Consider the following 15,075-nt stretch of genomic DNA (forward strand, 5'->3'; position numbering starts at 1 on the left):
CTGCCTCCTCTCTGCACCAGAAGCTCCGAAGAAATCTCCCGTGGGTCGACGGAATCTTCCCCCTGCAACCGCAGGCACCAAAAAGCTGCATTACCGGTCCCTTGGGTCTCCTCTCAGCACGACGAGCGAGGTCCCTCGAATCCAGCGACACCGTCCAAGTGACCCCCACAGTCCAGTGACTCTTCAGCCCAAGTTTGGTGGAGGTAAGTCCTTGCCTCACCTCGCTGGGCTGCATTGCTGGGAACCGCGACTTTGCAAGCTACTCCGGCCCCTGTGCACTTCCGGCGGAAATCCTTCGTGCACAGCCAAGCCTGGGTCCACGGCACTCTAACCTGCATTGCACGACTTTCTAAGTTGGTCTCCGGCGACGTGGGACTCCTTTGTGCAACTTCGGCGAGCACTGTTTCATGCATCCTCGTAGTGCCTGTTTCTGGCACTTCTCCGGGTGCTACCTGCTTCAGTGAGGGCTCTTTGTCTTGCTCGACGTCCCCTCTCTCTGCAGGTCCAATTTGCGACCTCCTGGTCCCTCCTGGGCCCCAGCAGCGTCCAAAAACGCCAAACGCACGATTTGCGTGTAGCAAGGCTTGTTGGCATCCATCCGGCGGGAAAACACTTCTGCACGACTCTCCAAGGCGTGGGGGATCCATCCTCCAAAGGGGAAGTCTCTAGTCCTTGTCGTTTCTGCAGTATTCACAGTTCTTTAGCCTAGTAAGAGCTTCTTTGCACCAACCGCTGGCATTTCTTGGGCATCTGCCCATCTCCGAGCTGCTTGTGACTTTTGGACTTGGTCCCCTTGTTCCACAGGTACCCTCAGTCAGGAATCCATCGTTGTTGCATTGCTGATTTGTGTTTTCCTTGCATTTTCCCTCTAACACGACTATTTTGTCCTTAGGGGAACTTTAGTGCACTTTGCACTCACTTTTCAGGGTCTTGGGGAGGGTTATTTCTCTAACTCTCACTATTTTCTAATAGTCCCAGCGACCCTCTACGAGGTCACATAGGTTTGGGGTCCATTCGTGGTTCGCATTCCACTTTTGGAGTATATGGTTTGTGTTGCCCCTATCCCTATGTTTCCCTATTGCATCCTATTGTAACTATACATTGTTTGCACTGTTTTCTAAGACTATACTGCATATTTTTGCTATTGTGTATATATATCTTGTGTATATTTCCTATCCTCTCACTGAGGGTACACTCTAAGATACTTTGGCATATTGTCATAAAAATAAAGTACCTTTATTTTTAGTATAACTGTGTATTGTGTTTTCTTATGATATTGTGCATATGACACTAGGTGGTACTGTAGTAGCTTCACACGTCTCCTAGTTCAGCCTAAGCTGCTCTGCTAAGCTACCATTATCTATCAGCCTAAGCTGCTAGACACCCTATACACTAATAAGGGATAACTGGGCCTGGTGCAAGGTGCAAGTACCCCTTGGTACTCACTACAAGCCAGTCCAGCCTCCTACAATTATGCCTTTCCCAAATGATACACTTACTGCATAAATACATACATGTGTTTGTATCTTTAAGAAACAAGCATATCCCACATATATTTATAGCCTTGCTGTCTTGCGGATGATCATCCTCTTGTCTGTAAGACAGAGTAAATAGTGGAACTATAATCACAGAACTTGCACTGTAATGTGCCGCTATCGGGTAACAGTACGCCTTGTGTTCCTGATACATAACATAGTATACATATTATGTAAGGTATAACCATAAATATTTGCAAAAACTAAAAAAAACATAAATGTTGAGAACACCCGTATGATAGTCTCAAAATCCTAACATTTGATTCATTAGTCTGCACTTTTGTTTGAGAGCAGTGAACCAACGTTCTCTATAGTGGAAATAGAATAATACATAATGTGACCAGTTACACAGGAAATTTCTCCAGCTGTGTAAAGTAAGCACAAATCTATTCACCAACACATAAATGGCTCAACTGTGATGAAAACAGACAAATGTAAGTCAATAGTATAAAATGTCAGTTACAATATCCATTAGTCCATGTGGGCTTATCGTGGCAGGTAATAAATCTAGAAATACAAAGAAGAAAACAATCTTAAGGTACAGTGCTCTGTACTATGTGTATATTACTCAAACTCCACAGCTAAAATAATCGGGAATGGGAGATAACCTTGGGGATTAAAATGTGGCTAAATACAGTATACCAATGAAAATATATCAAAAGGCAGGAGAGAGGGACAGGCAGAAACCTGGGGGTTATCGAGCTTCATAAATTACCCAATATATGTTTCAAATTCTTCCTCTATGTTCAGTTCTCCAGGATGTTTGCTTTCTATTTCGATAATGTATGTGGATTCCACCTATCTTAGTTGTTTGATCCTTTCACTATCTTTTCCACTTTGGTGAATCCTATCTATGCCAACAAACGACAACAAATAAGTGTTAGCTCATGTTTATTTGCAAAATAGTGTGTTTCAGGGTAAGTCAAATCTTGATGTTTAATGGCCCTAAGATGTTCAAGCACCTATTTCCTTACTGGGAAGATGACACTACCCACATAACATAGTGAGATGGGGCCGTTTAAAACATACACAAAAAAAACAGATAAGCAAATTAGACACTTTGCATGCTCAATTAATACTTTAAACATTGCATCTAAGTTGAGTCTGACTTATTTTGTGCCAAGCAACCAGAGGGCTAAGCACAGATTAAATTGGTGAATTCTGCGGTTCACACTGACAGGGATTGTGGCTGTTGCTAGAATAGGGGGCACCCCTTATTCAAGCAACAACCCAATTTCTCACAAAAGGTTAGTGAAGGAACAGATGTTGGAGGCTCCAATTTATTAAACTGAATCAGTGGTATGGGAATTTTTTACAATTCCTTAATGACAAAAGAATGTCTCAGCTATGATCATGACGTGCAAACTGCACCACAAAGAATTTAGAAGAGGCGTTGGACAAAGTAATCTTTCGGGACAGCGGGCATACCAAAACACATACAAAGCATGCATCCAAGAAACAGTTCCAGAGCTGAACATGACTACCAGCAGCAGCTAGATGAAGAGGAGGCATCCTCATCTGGCACAGGCCAGTCAGTGGGACAAGGGTACACCCCACCATCACAAGCCCTCCAACACCAGAGTGATATGCTGTCCTTGAGTACAGGCACGTTTACTTATTGTAGCCAGTGCTCGCACATTGTTATGGCTGGAGAGAGCAGGGTGTCAAAACATAAGATGATAGCTGTGATAGCTGTGCCATCAGCACAAATAGTTATGTATTCTTTGGAATTCAAAATTTAGGTGCTCTTGATATTTTTCAGTAGAATCCCAAAAATGTTTAAAAATTACAGTAAAATCGTTTAAAAAAAGGTTATTTTTATAACCATCTTTACTGGTTAACAAAGGAGAAACTTTTTGTTGCTTGTCAGAGTTGTATCTTTATGTTTCTAAATGATAATAATCTGATAGAGTGGTCTATCCTTCATAATAAAAGATAGGTGCGTTGTTATGTGCTTTAAATACATTCAAGGACTTAAAACAATAAGGCCCTCATTATGACATTGGCGGTAAGTCCCGCTTACCACCATGCTGACTGCTGCCAACATACCGCAACCGCAGTGGTATACCGCTATCCATGTCATAACACACACATGGCAATCTGTCACTATACAGACACACACACAAATCCGCCAGCCCAAAGGCCAGTGATAAACTGGCGGTACTAAAACCCACACTGTTACGCCAACAGAACTACGGCCACAATATTATGACCCACAAATCATTGCGGCAGACATTCAACCGCAGTAAACCATTGGCGGTACATACCGCTGCACTCAAAATGCACACACACTAACAAAACAACACCGCATTGGACAATTTGAATAACACATACCTGACACACATACACACACCACACCCACACCACACCCACACCACTATAAAACACACACACACATTACCCACATTCCTTTACAACTAACAAAAATTGCCACTAGAGAGACACACAGGAAAAGCACCCACAGAACCAGAACCACAGAACACCATCACCCATACACCATCCATGCACCTCACAGCACACACACCAACACATCACCCCACACACCCTCACACACACCACTCACATGACACCCATGGCACCACAAAGACACCCCAGGTTCTCAGAGGAGGAGCTAAGGGTCATGGTGGAAGAAATCATCTGGGTAGAGCCACAGGTATTGGGATCACAGGTGCAGCAGACATCCATCACTAGGAAGATGGAGCTATGGCAGAGAATCGTGGACATGGTCAACATCGTGGGACAGCACCCCAGAACAAGGGAAGAGATCAGGAAGAGGTGTAACGACCTACGGGGAAAGGTGCATTGCGTGGAAGGAAGACACCAGATAGCTGTACAGAGGACTGGCGGTGGACCCCCACCTCCTCCCTCACAACTAACAACATGGGATGAGCAAGTCTTGGCATAACTGCATCCTGAGGGCCTGGCAGGAGTAGCAGGAGGACTGGACTCCGATAAGTCAAATCTCTATTACTATCACCCCCTACCTGCATGCCATCACATACCCCCCCACTCTCACCCCCATCACCCCACCACCTCACATACACCCCACCATCACAACCCACCCATCCCAGTACCCAGTACCACATGCACCACCAATGCATGGACACCACTCACAGCCCTACATGGACACCCATCACCATAGCCTGCACACTAGAGAGAATCACCTAGCCCACAAAATAACTACTCACACAAGGCAAAGCTGACAGGGCACTCACAACCATAGAGGCCAACACACACATGCACAAGATGTCACACGCAGAAACAATAACACTGTATTTACATCCCAATCACCAGAGAGGAGGTGCCAGCACCAACCAGTCCCCCCACAGAAGAGGCTCACAGTGTTGACAGCAACTTTGCTCGCCTGGATCAGGATGACCAACCTGGCCCATGAGGGACCTCCGGACAGTCGGTTACCCAGGCACAGTCTACCCCCTCAGGAAACACCACCACAGCACTCACCCAGCAGGCCTATACCTCTGTCCCCAGGACACGTCAATCAGCAGTGTGTCCACCACTACAGGGACCCCAGGCAACCCCACAAACACAGGACAATCAGGGACCTGGGTTTAGTGGCAGTGGGCACCCGGTTCAGGGGACAGAGGCACAGGACAACAGGGAGGCTGGGAGGACTGCTGTGCGACAGTGGGCAGACAGGCCCAGGGAACCAACTCTCCACGAGGCACTCAGCAACATCCTGGGAGCATACCACCATTCCTAGGGGATGATGGGCCAGATACTGGCCAAGTTGCAGGAGACCAAACAGCTGCAGGAGGGACAATAGATGGGGATCAGGGAGGACCTGAGGGCCATCCACACCACCCTGGTCACCATTGCAGGGGTGCTGGCAGACATGGCCAACACCATGAGGGAGGCATTGGCACACCAACGGGCCCCTGACACTAGCCAAACCGATGAACAGCCCTCCACCTCCGCTGACACTAGTGGACAGGTATTGAGTCTATCAAGTGATTGAACTATGTATTCGTTTCACAATCTGCAGACATTGCAATTCAACTGTACAGTAATGTATACTTGGGTATGACCTGTAGTTTGCAACATGCCACGATGATCTGGCACACCTTCTTGGGTGAGTAGCACAGGGAACCACCTGTTAGATGGAGGCACAAAAACCTGGCCTTTAGGAGGCCAGTGGTTCGCTCTATAATTCTTCTTGTTCACCCATATGCCTCATTGTAACGTTCCTCTGGCCTTGTCCTGTGAATCCTCACTGGGGTCAGTGACCATGAGAGGTTGGGGTAACCAGAGTCACCTGCAAATACCGAGGGATACCTGTTAGCCAGACGCTAACCCTTACGGCCAACCCCATACACCAACATATACTGGGTGGGGACCATGGGCTCACCTATTAGCCACACCCTGTGCCTCTGGAGTTGAGCCATCACATATTGGATGCTGCTATTCATCAGGATAAAGGCATCATGCACAGACCCAGGATACTTTGCAATGCACATGGAAGATGTACTGGTCCGCCAGGCAGACTATCTGCACATTCTTAGAGTGAAAGCTCTTTCGATTTCAGAACACCTGTTCATTTCTCCTGGGGGGGGGGACAAAGGCAATCTGTGTACCATCTATTGCCCCAATAATGTTGGGGATATGTCCCATTGCATAGACTTCAGCTTTCACTGTGGCCAAATCCTCCACCTGGGGGAAAACAATTTAGCTGTGCATGTGTTTCATCAGGGCAGACAATACTCTGGTCAGCACAATTGAGAACATTGGCTGAGACATTCCTGCTGCCAAGCACACTGTCACTTGGAAGGAGCCAGTTGCCAAGAAATGGAGCACAGATAGGACTTGCACAAGAGGGGGGATCCCAGTGGGGTGACAGATAGGAGAGATCAGGTCTCGCTCCAATTGGGCACACAGTTCTTTGATTGTGGCCCTGTCAAGTCTGTAGGTGAGGATAACGTGCCTGTCCTCCATTGTTGTCAAGTCCACCAGGGGCCTGTACATGGGGGGATGTCTCCATCTCCTATTCATCCGCAGCGGTTGAAATCTAGAGGGCAAAACTATGAGCATCTGGTCAGTTTTCAACATTCCTAAGTGTACAGTGCATTGCATGTTGTGACAGAAACATTATGTTGATGTATAGGCCCAAATGGTGCCTATGTCTGCTGTGACGCAGTTAGGTGCCATGTCCTGCCCCCGCCTGAAATGGCGGCCACCTGACCTGTGTGGATGGACAGGTGGAAATGAGGTAATGCCGCTTACGTTGTGCGCCTTTGCAGGAGGTGGTCGAGTACCGCTGTGCAACTCCTCATTGGTTAACATTGGGCCCTATGTGCTATAGTAGCCAATGGTGATGTACGCTTGCGGTGATGGTACGCACCGCCGCGGGCTTGACTGCCATTTTCTATTTGTTCACTCACTTGCTCCCTGACCTTCAACAGGAGAGGACCTACACTGCAAGTGCTGCTGTGACCTGTGTCTGGAACCAACCATGGCTCATGTCACTGGGGAAAGGGCCCCTGCCTTAACCGCTGCGGAGTTGGAGAGACTGGTGGATGGGGTCCTACCCCAGTACCGAATGCTGTATGGGCCCCCAGACCAACAGGTGAGTACACTGTGAGCATGATGCATGGGGCATGAATGCATGGAGTGCTATATGTGAGGGCCTTGTGTAAGGGGGATGGTGGAAGGGTCCTGGGCAGTGTGCTGCATGTATGGTGGGCAATGTATGTGCATAAGGGAATGGGAGGGATACGGTGGGCCATCAGTGTAACAGGCCGGACGGTATGACTGATACCTTTTTCTATGTTTATTAGCACCCATCAGAAAAAGGGTATATGGCGTGCCATCGCCAAGGATGTGCGGACCCTGGGGGTCTATGGCAGGCGGAGCACCCACTGTCGCAAACGATGGGAGGACCTGAGACGCTGGGCACGGAAGACGGCAGAGGCCCAGCTGGGGATGGCCTCCCAATGAGGAAGTGGTGCCTGTCGAACCCTGACCCCCCTGGTAGTGGCTTATCTGGAGCTGGATGGGTGCTTGAGGGCATCACAGCAGCTACAAGGGAGTGAGTGCAGTTCCCAATATACTACTTGCGCGTGGTGGGGTGGTCTCTCGGTGGGGGATGTGCGCCTGTTGGTGCCCATAGGCCAGGACGGACATTGCAGGGTAAGTTCCATGTTGGGCAGGGGCAGATGAACTCCACCTCCAACCAAGCTAGTGGGCATCCACTATTGGGCAGGGCTCTGTGGGTCTTAGGTATGCTGCAACTGGCGTTAGGTATTACTGTCCATGGCATGGTGACTAGCATTGTGACTGGTAGTGCATTGCCTAGTGCATAGGGCTGTTCCCAGTGTGTTGTGTACTGCCATTGACCAAGCGTATCCTCTGTCTCTCCCTCCCCCCTCCCCTGTGTGCTAGGCAGCAGTACTCACTGTGGTCGTTGTCGCCGCCGTTGGTATTTCTGGTGTAGGAAGAGGTAGACCAGCATGGGGAACACCTGCAGTTCGGGCTCCATGGTGGCGTGGTTCTTCCGAGTCTCCAGAGGTGAGTCCTGTGACTTCTGTGATCTGTTTCCGCCGTGCTTTTATTGTTGTTTGTACAACCCCGGAAAAGGTGGCAGATAGGCCTATTGTAATACAGTGGGCGGTACACTGTCTTCGGCCTGGCTGTTGGCCGTTACCGCCGCGGTGCTTATTGCTACCGCCGTGCGGTCGGTGTGTTAAAGTGGCTGTCTGTGTTGGCTGGTTCCGCCATGGTCATAATTCCATTATTTTTTTACCGCCAGCTTGTTGGCGGTATTACCGCCGTTTTATCACCGACAACCAGGGTTGTAACGAGGGCCTAAATGTATCTTACATTCATAAAACATTTGTAACTTGTTGGTGTAAATTCTTTCGTATAAACTGAATACGAAATTCAGAATTTATTGTGTGTTTCTGTGTGTAGCTGAGTAGGTTTATATGAATTATGTGTTTGTTTGGGTATAGTGTATGTGTGCAGGAGTGTACATTTGTGTATCTATGTATCTGGGTGTCTGTGAGTGTACAGGTGTGTGCCCAACTGTTCATGTGAGCATGAGAGTGTATGAGCCCATGTATTTGTTTAAGTGTCATAGTGTATGTGTTTGTGTTTTAGTGATTGTGTGTGTATATCTGTGAGTGTGTGTCTAATAGTGTGACTCTGTGCTTGCCTGAGTATATGTGTTTTACTCTGTGTGTGTGGTGTGTGTGTGTGAATGTGTTTGTGTAAGGGTGTGTATGTGGAAATGTACAAGGTGAAGGTTGTGCATTGTAAGTATTAGTGAGGCACTGGCTGTCTGCAAAGACCTTGGTGCAGGGTGAAGGCTATGTGTAATAGGGTTTGATATGGGGTTGACCTTTTTGCAAAGACCTCTGTACATTGAGTGGGCTCTGCTTGAAGACTTCTTTACAAGTCATAGACTGTGGGGCTCATTCTGAGCCCGGCGGGCGGCAGGCGCCACCCGCTGGGTGGAAACCGCCGAAAGACCACACCACGGTCAATAGACCGCGGGGGTCATTTTGACTTTCCCGCTGGGCCGGCGGGCGATCGCCAGAAGATCGCCCGCCGGCCCAGCGGGAAAGCCCCTGTAACGAGGAAGCCGGCTCCGAATGGAGCCTGCAGAGTTGCAGGGGTGCGACGGGTGCAGTAGCACCCGTCGCGATTTTCACTGTCTGCATAGCAGACAGTGAAAATCTTTGTGGGGCCCTGTTAGGGGGCCCCTGCACTGCCCATGCCAGTGGCATGGGCAGTGCAGGGGCCCCCAGGGGCCCCACAACACCCGTTCCCGCCATCCTGTTCCTGTTGGGTTTTACCGCCAGGAACAGGATGGCGGGAAGGGGGTCGGAATCCCCATGGCGGCGCTGCAAGCAGCGCCGCCATGGAGGATTCTCTGGCCCAGGGGAAATCCGGCGGGAAACCGCCGGATCCCCTTTTCTGACCGCGGCTTTACCGCCGCGGTCACAATGGGCACTGAAGCACCGCCAGCCTGTTGGCGGTGCTTCCGTTGCCCGTGACCCTGGCAGTTTAGGACCGCCAGGGTCAGAATGAGGGCCTGTGTGTTGTAGGGGCCTGTGCACTCACATCTTATTGATTACACCAAGAAATAGTATTCCCCCAAATAGACTGGCGCAGGGAAAAGGGTGTAAGTAGTTGGGGCTTGTACAGCTATTGGGGTGTGAATGTCTGAAAGGAGTGGACTCTATGGGGGTTATTCTAACTTTGGAGGAGGTGTTAATCCGTCCCAAAAGTGACGGAAAAGTGACGGATTTACCACCAGCCGTATTACGAGTCCATTATATCCTATGGAACTCGTAATACGGCTGGTGGTATATCCGTCACTTTACCGTCACTTTTGGGATGGATTAACACTCCTCCAAAGTTAGAATAACCCCCTATGATACCTTTTGTACAGGACATAGGGTATGTGTAGTAGGCACTTTGCCAACTTTGTAAAGGTGTGCATAGTAGGATCTTTGCTACCTAAGATGGTGTAAGTGTCACATGGGAGTAGGCTCCACATGAACACTTCTGTACAAGATGTAGGCCAGGTGTTATAGGGGCCTGTCAAATCACATCTCATTGATTGGATCCAGGAGATCACTTCCCTACAAATAGACTGTTATAGGTTGAAGGGTGTGTGTAGTAGGGTGTTTGCCACCCAAGGGGGGGTTGGGGTAGATCTCTGAAAGGAGTGGGCTCTCTATGAGGTCTTCTATGCAAGGCTTGAGGTGTGTGCATAGAAAGTGCTTTTCCATCTTAGCGAGGGTATCATGTTCATTCAGCGGACGGACTTCCATTCACAGTCTTGGAAAGATGGGAAAATCCTCAAGTCCTTGTTTTGACTGTCTGCAAAAGGTAGAGGTGACCCCTTCAGGTAACCACAATGCCACCAAGAAGGAACGTCTAAGCAGATAGTGCCCTCCAGCAGAAACGCCCAAGAGGAAAAACCCCAAAAGGAAAAAACCTCTGATGGTGAGGATGAGGACTGGTACTGATGGCAGAAGACCAGGACTTCTGCAAGGCTCAGAAGGCACAGATAAGTCGAGTAGAAATACCAAGAACCAGGTAACAGAAAGGCACAGAAGGGAAGCAACAGCAGCAAGAATCACCAGCAGGAGAAAGGAGGCACCAGCAGGAGTCAAGGTATACCAGCAGGAGCAAGGGGAAACCAGCTGGAGCGAAGGACACACCAGCAGGAGCAAGGAATGTTGCAACACAAGAAGAAAGACAGTTCTGCTCTTTATATACCCAAAACAGGAAGTGACATAGAGGAAGAAGCAAGGCCACCATGATGGATTGGGAAATGCTGGCAGGAACACATGATAGAGCCTCCATGATGGATTGGTTAAGTAAAGACTCTTCCTCAGGAATTCTGGGAAGAAGAAACTACAGACAGCAAGCATATGGCTCCCAAAGAGGGAAATGCTTTCAGCTGACCCTACAAGCGAGGTGAAGAATGGCCCTCTGCAGCCCTTTACAGGACTCACCAAGCTGCAGGTAAGTGTTTAGGGTGCCCCGCTGTAATACACGGGATGTCAGGGAGGCAGTAAAGTGAGCCGCAGGTCGTGCTGCAACCCACGTTGTGATAGAAAGTGTGCATAGTAGGGTGTTTGCCACTAGAGAGGATGTGGGTATCCGAAAGAAGTGGGATCTGTTTGAAGACTTCTTTTCAAGGTGTAGGCTATGTTTGTAGGGTCCTGTGCAGTCACGTCTCTTTGACAGCACCCAAGAGATCGATTCACTTAAAATCACCTAGTTCAGGTCAAAAGGTGAGGGGGATTGAACATCTATTAGGGCGCTGATGTCTAAAGGGAGTGGGTTCTCCGTGAGGTCTTCTTATGGTGTATAAAGTAGAGCTTTAGCACCTTACTGAAAGTGTGGATAGTAGGGCGTTTGCCTTGTGAAGGGGTGTGGATGCCAGATAGGGGTGTTATGTTGATATAACTTGTATAGCACACAAATCACCCCAAAGGGGTATCTCAGTGCTAAAGTAAGTACAGTCAAGACACAGAGCACCAATGTTAAAACAGAGAAGTCTTAAGAGATTTCCTAAAACTAACAAAATCAGAACAAGTATAGACATGAAGTGGCAGATTGTACCAGTAAAACGGTGCCAAATAGGTAAAAGACCTTCCCCCGCATCTCGTCAAGCATATACAAGGAACTAACAGTAGGACTTTTTCTTTAAAGTGTAAGTCCCTGGTAAGGCGGTAAGGTTTGAGTTTCTGAGCTAGATAAGTGGGACCGCTGCCAATTAGAGATTTGTAAGTCAGGCAACAGATTTTAAAAATAGACCTTTTCTTGATAGGTGACCAATGTAAGGATCTCAACAGAGGTTCCGAAGCTGAATTGGCAGAAAGATTATAGACAAGCCGAACAGCCATATTTCAGACCGTTTGCAATATTGCTAATAAAGTATCATTAGCAGGGTCCAGGAAAGCATTGCAGTAGTCCAATTTACTAATAATCAGGGCCTGGACTAAAGTTTTCCTGGATGAAGGAGGAAGAAAAGGGAAAGCCTTTCTCAGCAGATATAACTTGGTAAAACAGCTGTTGCTAATGGTAGCAACGTAGCCTTTCATAGAACGAGACTGGCCAATTTTTAAAGCAAGGTTTTTGACTACCAAGGTTATACACCCACCAATCTGAAGTCTAAGATTGCTGGGTGTTAGACCTGGCATCCTTGGCGTGGTCTCCCCTGTCTTCTTTGCCTCTGCCTCCAATGTTTTGATTGTGTGCTGGACTCTGTTTTTGCTGAATTTGGTACTCTATGCACTTTACCACTACTGACCAGTGCTAAAGTGCAAGTGCTTCTCTGTAAAGTGTATGTGTAGTTGTCTTTTCCATGATTGGCATATTTTATTTACTAGTAAGTCTCTAGTAAAGTGCACTAGAGGCGTCCAGGGCCTGTAAATCAAATGCTACTAGTGGGCTTGCAGCACAGGTTGTGCCACCCACATTAGTAGCCCTCTAAACATGGCTCAGGCCTGCCACTGCAGTGTCTGTGTGTGCAGTTTTAACCTGCCAATTCGACCTGTCAGGTGCACCTACTTGCCAGGCCTAAACCTTCCCTTTTTATACATGCAAGGTACCCCTAAGGTAGGCCCTAGGTAGTCCCATGGCCAGGGTGCAATATATGTTGAAAGGTGGGACATGTACTGATGTTCTTTACATGTCCTAACAGTGAAATACTGCCAAATTCGATGTTCACTGTTGCAAGGCATATCTCTCTCATAGGTTAACATGGGCATTGCCTTTTAATATTAAAAAAAGTGCAGATTCCCTTTGAGAGCAGATAAAATGTGGGGTTTGATGTCTCTGAACTCACAATTAAAAAATGTATCTTTTGGTAAGGTTGGTTTTTAAATTGTTAGTTTGAAAATGCCACTTTTAGAAAGTAAAAACGACAGATGATGGACGGAATGCAGAACATATCAAACATTCAATTTAATATATCAGTTTTTTTGCTTGCCATGCTGTTCCAGTTTGGACCTAGCCATATGAATTCAGGCTTGACCCTGTTCCCCATGGGAACAGTCCAGCCCGAACTGCCAGGCTAAGTCCTCCCTGGACCAGAACAAGCATCCTGGGACCGGTTTCAGGGTATCACCCTTCATCAGCCCAGCTAGCTTCAATCTGGTGGCATAGCAAGCACGGCACCCACATCTGGGCATACCCTTCCCACTAGGGGCGACAAACGGAAAAACAACAGATGATGGACAGAATGGAGAACAAATCAAACATTCATCCCCAGTCACAGATCTGGGTTTAAACCATCAGTTATTTTGCTTACCATGCCATTCCAGTTTGGACCCAGCCATATGCAAATCAGTCTTGACCCTGTTCCCCATGGGAACAGTCCAGCCCGAACTTAGAAACTAGGCATTTACTTGCTTAAACCATTCTGTGACTCTGCCTGTTTGTGGATTACCCATCTGGGTCAGTCTGACAGTTGGGCTGTTTGTGAATCTCCTTTAGACAGTGACGCAAAGGGAGCTGGGGTGTAGTCTGCATATCCTGATGAGCCATCTGAGCTAGAGTGGAGGGAGGAATGGTCACTTACACCTGAATGGGCTGTGCCTGCCCTCACACAATGCAGTCTCCAACCCCCTGGTGTGTGTTTGGGGCTTGGCCTGGTCAAGACAGGATCATGTGAACAAGAAGGACTTCCCTTTGAAGTTTGCCTACTTCAAAGGCAGACAGGGGGATAAGTAGTGGACCCAAAACCCCAGACTTTAGATCACTTCTGGATTCAAGAGGAACCTCTGCCAAGAAGAAGAGCTGAAGAGCTGAGGAGAAGTGCTGCTCCTGCCTGTAACTGTGCTTTGTTGGGCAATCCTGCAGTTGCTGCTTTTACGTGTGAAAAGGGACAAAGGCTGGACTTTGTTGTGCATTCCTGCTTGAAGAAGAATCTCCAAGGGCTTGAACTGAGCTTGCCTCCTGTTTTAAAGTCTCAGGGCCATCAAAGACTTCCTCTGCCAGCACCTGGACTCTCTGCTGAGACTCCTGCCCTGCCAAGTGGTGCCCTATCCAGTCCCTGGGTCCTTAAAAGGTGAAGTTGGCAGAAAAAAAGCTGAAATCTATGCACAGAATGCCGGACGGGGACATTTTCAATGCACCATCCGCAACCGGCTGATAAACAATACACCACCCACTCCGCAGCCACATTCAATGCTCCACCTGCATTGCGGCTGGGAAAATGATGCATCTCAGTTGGAGAAACGACAGAACACCCACTTGCAGCTGTTGAAAATGACCGAAACCTCCCAGCAGCTTGGTTTTCTAACACCGTGCAACCGGATTTCCCACACATCGTCCCTGGGCATCAAAGTCATTGTGAACTTGCGCGGATCCGAGGTGCTCTATCCGGAAATCGATGCACTGCTCTCTTGCAAGGGAGAAAAACGACGCATCACCTACCAAACCAGAGAAGAAACAACGCACTGCCTCAATTGCGAATAAGGAATTGACGCATCCCTGACTTTTCCAACGCACACTCACCCACGCGGCTTTATTTTCGACACAAACCAGGCACTTTGTGCAGCATCAACATTTTTATTGTTTTCTATGGAGTATAACTCTTATTCTTTTGAAAATTCCTATCTTGACTTGTGTATGTTGGATTTTTGTTGTTATGGTCTTGTTTGATTTTGATAAATAATACCTATTATTCTAAACTGGTGTGGTGTCCAACTTTTAGTGTTTTCATTGTATTACTGTGTGTATTGGTACAAATACTTTAGACATTGCTTCTGGGTTAAGCCTTCCTGCTCGTGCCAAGTTACCTAGGGGGTGAGTGGGGTTAACCATGTGTGGTTCTCCTTTGCCCTGACTGGTGCGAGAGTCCCTGCACGGACAGAGTGCAAACTGACTGCCAACCGGAGACCCCATTTCTAACACTGGGCTTTGCCGAATAACATAATCTTCATTTTGTCGGCATTCATTTGTAGGCAGTTGGTAGCCATCCAATCCGCAATCCGCAATAGCCTTCATGCTGTTGGATAAATGCTCCTTAATTATCTCCACATTATTATCAAAGGAA

Source organism: Pleurodeles waltl, chromosome 3_1, assembly GCF_031143425.1.
Source record: "Pleurodeles waltl isolate 20211129_DDA chromosome 3_1, aPleWal1.hap1.20221129, whole genome shotgun sequence".
Taxonomy (NCBI): Eukaryota; Metazoa; Chordata; class Amphibia; order Caudata; family Salamandridae; genus Pleurodeles; species Pleurodeles waltl.